This window comes from Octopus bimaculoides, chromosome 13, assembly GCF_001194135.2.
Source record: "Octopus bimaculoides isolate UCB-OBI-ISO-001 chromosome 13, ASM119413v2, whole genome shotgun sequence".
Classification (NCBI taxonomy): Eukaryota; Metazoa; Mollusca; class Cephalopoda; order Octopoda; family Octopodidae; genus Octopus; species Octopus bimaculoides.
This window is the reverse complement of record NC_068993.1, coordinates 53,395,551-53,402,638: the sequence shown is the minus strand read 5'-3', so window position 1 is coordinate 53,402,638 and position 7,088 is coordinate 53,395,551. Positions and strand designations below refer to the sequence as shown.

Here is a 7,088-nt window from a genome sequence, read left to right as displayed (position 1 = left end):
CACCACCACCACCACCACCACCACCATCATCATCATCATAATCATAATCATTTCTGTAACCATCAGAAATGCTAATATATTACACAAAATGTGTGGAAAGGAATGTGTAGGAGGAGGGGAAGGAGGGAATCGTGGGGACGGGGAAAGAGGGGGAGCAGGAGGGAGCAGAAAACCCAGGAAAAGGGAATTTTCCAGAACTGTGATATCCAGTATGGACTAAATTTAAAGCATCTGCCAGCATTCTTGTAGTCGTCATCATCATCATCATCATCACCACCACCATCATCATCATCATCATCATCATCATTATTATCATCATCATCACCACCACCATCATCATCATTATCATCATCATCATTATTATCATCATCATCATCATTACCATCTTCCCCCAGCTGCAGCAGTAGCAGCAGTAGCAGCAGTGGTGGTGGTAAGAGTAGCAAATATAATATCAATGTGATATTAAACATCATTCGATGTCAATAGATTTGTATCAGCCTATGCACACACACACACACACACACACACACACACACACACACACACACACACACACACACACACACACACACACACACACACACACACACACACACACACAGATGCAGACAAACACATGCACATGCACGTATGCACACACACTTACACAATCACACATATGATTGCACCCACACACACATATACAGACTTCTATACTGACATATTCACACACATATATGCATGCACGTGCACATACAAACACAAACATATGCACATACACATGTGTACACCACATACGCACATACGCACACACACATTAACACACACTTATATACACTTTCTCATATGTGTATGTATGTATATATGTGTATGTATGTGTATATATATATATATATATATATATATATATATATATATACCATCATATTCGTTAACATCATCATCGTTATTATGATCATCATTAACATCACCACCATTGTCAACATCATCATCATTATCATCACCATGATAACATTTATCTTTCTCCATGTTATCATGGAGTTTCAAATGAGTCAACACTGCATCAGCCAATCTCCACACCAGTTCATCCTATATTATCTCCCCTTGCGAGTGCTCTCCTCACCCCTCCACAGATCCAATTTCAATACTTTCACCTCCAACTTTATTGGTTTTACTCTACCAGGTCTGTCTTTTGCAATCATCACATCACACTTTTACATCATTCCCTCGTTACTGAATTACATCACATGTCTATACCACTGCCATCATCTCTCCTGCGTACATCAGCTGATGTCTTTAAAGTCCAGCTACTCCCTGAGTTTATTTCTACTTCATCCTTCTTGCTATTTTGTTTTAGGGATTGCAACTGCTTCATTCCTAAGCATCATCCATGTCTCACTAACATTCAACAAAAGGGAACATGTGATCTCTCAATCTGCTAGAAAGAGCAGCTTAATTCTCCTAAAATACACCATACCGTTTTTACATAAGACATATTGGTTATTATCATCCAAAGTTCACAATGCCTGAAAATAAGATGGTGAGGTCATGGTTGGTACAGCTTTGATTGTAGGCTTTCCCAGTCAAGCCTGACCTAGTGTTAAACAAACAAGACCAACATGCATACAACTTATGAAGTGTTTAGTTGTAACAGAAATAACAGATTCTAGGTGACGAGCTGGCAGAAATGTTAGCATGCCGGGCGAAATGCTTAGCGGTATTTCGTCTGTCTTTACATTCTGAGTTCAAATTCTGCCAAGGTCAACTTTGCCTTTCATCCTTTCGGAGTTGATAAATTAAGTACCAGTTGCATACTGTAGTCAATGTAATCAACTGGCCCTCTCCCCCAAAATTTCAGGCCTTGTGCCTAAAGTAGAAAAGAAATAACAGGTTCTGGAAACTTCTTTCACTTGCTGACCTTTCTTATTCTGGCTACTTTTATTGGTGTTATCTTGAGTTGAGGGAAGGTGGTGGGCTGGCAGAATGGTTAGCAAGCTGGGAAAAATGCTTAGCAGCATTTAATCTGTCTTTACGTTCTGAGTTCAAATTCCACTGAAGTTGACTTTACATTTCATCCTTTTGAGGTCGATAAAACAAGTACCAGTTGAACATTAGGGTCGATGCAATCGACTCATCCTTTCCCCCATAAGTGCTAGGGGCTCAATTCTGATCTATGAATGTTGTGGTTTGCTGTCAATATATAAGTGTTATAGAGCCTGTGCATTGATTTGCCCAGGGGCCTTACAGTTTTAGGGTCCCTATTCTGATCTCTGTTGTAGCTTGCTGTCAATAAATAGATACTTTAGGGCACAATGCATTGATTTACCTAGGGTGCTATAAAGCTACTAAGACGGCCCTGGTTCTATGACCCCTAAAATTCAGAAAACAAAGTATCAGAAAAAATAATGCAAGCCATTTCATTCAAGTTTACCCAGGATTAATATTTCATTTTATTAAACCCCAACAAAAGAATGAAAAACAAAGCTGACCTTAGCTGGATTTGAACTCAGAGTACAAAGATATATAACAAATTAATTAACAGCAGTGGCTTGAGTCTGAGGAAGACACTTCTGCGATTTATTCCTGAACAATCTGTTGAGATGATTTGTTTATAATGATCAAATGTTTGGCCCTACATAAACTCCTTCTCTCCATCAAATCAAAAGTGCCTGAACAGGTGCACAAGTGAGCTGCATATCAGATGTCAAGGTGACCACAGTGCAACATGATGTGACGTGTTTTGCTTAATAACGCAATGCACTGCCCAGTCAATGAATTGAACACACAATCTCACAACTGTTAGTGCAACACCCTAACTACGTCATGTGCCCTCACAAGGGTTATAACAAATACCACAAAGCATTTTATCCTAATGATACTCTAATGATTCAGGTGATTTGCCATCCATCAATAGATTTAAATATTGTAATAGGTGTGGCCATGCTGTTACTGTACCAAGCGCCCACATGAATGTAGTACCTTCAATAGCACCAATTTTCCTACATTCAAGCAAGGAAATGAAGTCCATAGGGACAAAGTCCATGGAGACAAAGGTTATTGGTGCCAAATCTTTCTCCTGACTAACACTATAAAATATAAGCCTTCAGTCCCAGTTTCATTGTCAATGGGAATAGTGTCAATGTTTTAACCTATGTACTCTACAGACACATCAAAGAACATCTTCCAATGGTGGGAGGTTCGTGTTCTGTTATTCTGACTGGTAATCAGATGTATACAGAGTGATGACAAAAGAGAGAGAGAGGGGGGGGAGACTAATTGATAGATAGATAGATAGATAGATAGATAGATAGATAGATAGACAGATAGATAGATAGATAGATAGGTAGGTAGGTAGGTAGCTAGATAGACAGATAGATAGATAGATAGATAGATAGATAAGTAAACAGCTGCTTACAAACAGAGGAAGAGAGACAGAAAGATTATTAGATAAAACAAATATGAATGAAAGAAACGTTTTGGTTGGTTGGCAAAGTAATTAGCTGGCATTGATAATATAATGTCAATTACTTCATACCGAGTCCTAATTGGTCGAGGCTATGTTTAGTAATGTACTATGGCAGATTGCCAGCTACTATTGATCTATGCATAATACATATATATTCATACATATATGTATATATATTTATGTGTGTGTGCATGCATGTGTGTATGTGTGATTGTGTTTATACATATATGTATGTATGTGTGTATATATATATATATACATACATGTATATATATATGTGTGTGTATATATATATATATATATATATATATATATATATATATATATATATATATATATACACATAAATACAAATATACATATATATAAATGTAAGTGTATCTATCTATCTTTATGTGTTTGTATGTGTGTGTGTATACACACATATATGCATACATACACACATACACATACAAGCATACACACACACACATGTATATATAAAGTCCATTCTTGCCCATCCAATTTAGCCTCTTTCATCTTCCCTTGGTGCTCCTCTTCTAATATACTGAAAGTACTCCAAGGCTTTTGTAATACTTTTGTATTACAATAGCTCAGTCTTACATGTATTTCTCATTTTAACTTTAGACACTAAACATGTGTGCATGTGTGTGTGGTAATTGCTCCATTTTCGCAGATGATAGCCATGTCTTTGCGCTTCCTCATCAATGGCATTTCTGACTCTCCATCCACGACCTCTCGGGTGACTCTTCAGTCCAGCTGTAGATCTGGTTCTGTCTGCATAGATCGTTGCCACTTCTCCACTGCCATAGGATTTTCAGCAGAGGAAATGACAAATGAGGTCACCACAGACAGACATCTGTACAGTTACTGGATTACTGTGACATAGGCTTGCTGGCTCAACATCAGTTCTCACCTCTCCGTCCCATGTAGTCTCCTCATTCAACAACCTCTCATCACAAGATTCCTAGGTTTCTTTCTTGTCATCAGCAGCAATCACAAGTGTGCTTCCGTTTTTTTCAGACATGCTTTTCCCTCATGACAACAATTCGGTTCTCTCTTACACTCTTGTCTCACATCTCTGCTCCTCACATTACCAAACACACTCAACTCTCTCTACTTTCCTGCTTTTTCCCTCAGCTAAATATGCCTGACACCCAGCTCCCCTACAATCCAGCTGCTGATCTTTTCAATTGTCACCTTCCTTTAAGACTTTCCAAAATCTTTCTTGTTTATAATATATATCATGTGTGTGTGTGTGTGTAAGTGTCTTGCCAACAGTCCAACCCATGCCAGCATGAAAAACAGACGTTAAATGATGACAATGATGATTATGATTGACCGTTGACTGAACACTATTCAATTTTTTTTCTCCGTGTTTTTCTCCTTGTCTCCGTATTCTTTCTGTTGAAGAGCGTAGCTCGAAACGTCAAAGACTTTCCGTATTCCCGAGCGTCATACTAATATATACTTTTGTTATTTACACCACCTGTCCTCGTCTGTTGTTATTTTTTGTATATTCTCCCACATTATATATATATACATATATATATATATATATATATATATATATATATTTAATCCATCTATATATTTACATCTATGTATGTATGTGTGTGTGTATTTATGTATTTGTGTATGTATGTGTGCATGTGTGTGTGTATATATATATATATATATATATATATATATATAAATGTACATATGCATATATATGTTTGTATGTATATGTATGTATATGTATGAATGTGTGCATGTATGCATGTATATATGTGTACATATATGTATATATATATATATAGTGTGTGTGTGTGTGTGTGTGTGTGTGTGTGTGTGTGTGTGTGTCTGTGTCTGTGTGTGTGTTGTAGCTCTCAAACACTCTTCAGTCCGTGCCTGTTAGCTGAATGTCCGGTCAACTGATAATCTCTTTAAATCCACTCCTAATTTTCCCTTGATGATTTTATTTGCTCTCATTCCTTTCTTATTTATCCTTTTCGCTCTAATTTAGACCAGGAATTTGGCAAATCAATTCTTCACTTTAACAGGTTCGGCATGCTGTGTGCCAACAAAGCCCAGCTTATATGTGACAAAATATTTCACCTGTCAGATAATTTCTTTGTTATTTCCTCCTTTTAACAACTCTGTTTACCATCAGATGTTAGTTACCTTTCTCCACTCATATCATATCCACCTTCCCCCAGACTTGTATAATCTTTTCACAGTAGTTGTAATCAACTTATATATTTGATCAAGTGGTCTTCAACTGAATTTACCGTAAGAAAAAAATTCTCTCCCCTTTACGGGATCACAAACAGCAAACCATCCATTTTACTCGTCCCTCCTAACTCTACATCCTTGAAATCATCATGTGAATGACTGAGTTTGGTACCTGAGTATTTAAGTGTCTGTGTGTATCTGTATGTGTGTAGCTATGTATGTCTTTGTGTGTCTATGTATGAATCTGTGTATGAAAATGTATGTGTATGTAGCTGAGGCTTTATGTGTCAGTATCTGCATGTCTACGCGCGTGTGTGTGTGTGTGTGTGTGTGTGTGTGTGTGTGTGTGTGTGTGTGTGTGTGTGTGTGTGTGTGTGTGTGTGTGTGTGTGTGTGTGCGTCTGTGTGTCTGTATGTTTGTATCTTTGTATGTCTGTGTCTGTGTGTTGCATATGAAATTTGTACAAGAAAAATCAGATGTGGAAGATTTTCTCTCCAGATTTTTTTCTCCAGATGATCTATTTTTCATAAAGAGAGCAAAGATAGCAGACAACCCTAAGCAAAGTGTAAGAAAACCACACCTTTCTTAAAATAAATAAAGAAATATTTCAAGAATGGTTCTTGCAAAGGAAATTACTTACTCACAGACCCAAATACTAAATAAGGGAACTGATTTATTCCAACTTTAAATCTGTGAATCATAATCGGCTGCTACATTGACACAGTATTCTGTTACATTCAATGCACTGCAATCTGTTATTTTAGCCAATATTTTCCTTCAAATTATGTATCTTTATAGAAGTATCTGCTCGAAAAAAACTACTGCCATGACGGAACTGTGATTTGCGGTTCAGATAAGTTATATGTCTTCTCTCATTGGAATCAGATGGGAAAGATAAAGAAGGAAGATTTTTCAATGAAAACATATTTAGCTTATCTTCTTTGTTCGTTTTTGCATTGAGAATTGAATAACAAAAGGAGAAAATAACAAGATACAACTGTCTTCAGTATATTTAAGATTTCAGGTTGTTCAGAATTAGATGTTTTCCATTTATCTTTTGCTTGTTTCAATCATTAGACTGCAGCCACGTTGGTGCACAGCCCTGAAGAACTTTAGTTGAATGAATTGGCCCCGATACTTCTTTTTAAACCTGGGAATTATTTTATTGGTTGCTATGCTAAACCACTAAGTTATGGGGACACAAACACACCAACACCGGTTGTCAAGTAGTGGTGGGAGACAAAGAGACACAAAGGCACACTCATAAATAAAGGTGTGTGTGTGAGAGAGAGAGAAAGTGTGTGCGTGTGTGTGTGTGTGAGAGAGAGAGAAAGTGTGTGCGTGTGTGTGTGTGTGAGAGAGAGAGAGAGAGAAAGTGTGTGTGTGTGTGTGTGTGTGTGTGTGTGTACAGGTATATCTTTTACTG

At 37.3% G+C, this 7,088-nt stretch overlaps 1 protein-coding gene across 1 annotated transcript in view; it reads right to left on the bottom strand.

The window, feature by feature from the left end:
• Window positions 1-7,088, bottom strand: part of LOC106867554 (tripartite motif-containing protein 2) — a 106,390-nt gene that overhangs the window by 46,104 nt on the left and 53,198 nt on the right. The gene's annotated exons all lie outside the window — the stretch shown is intronic.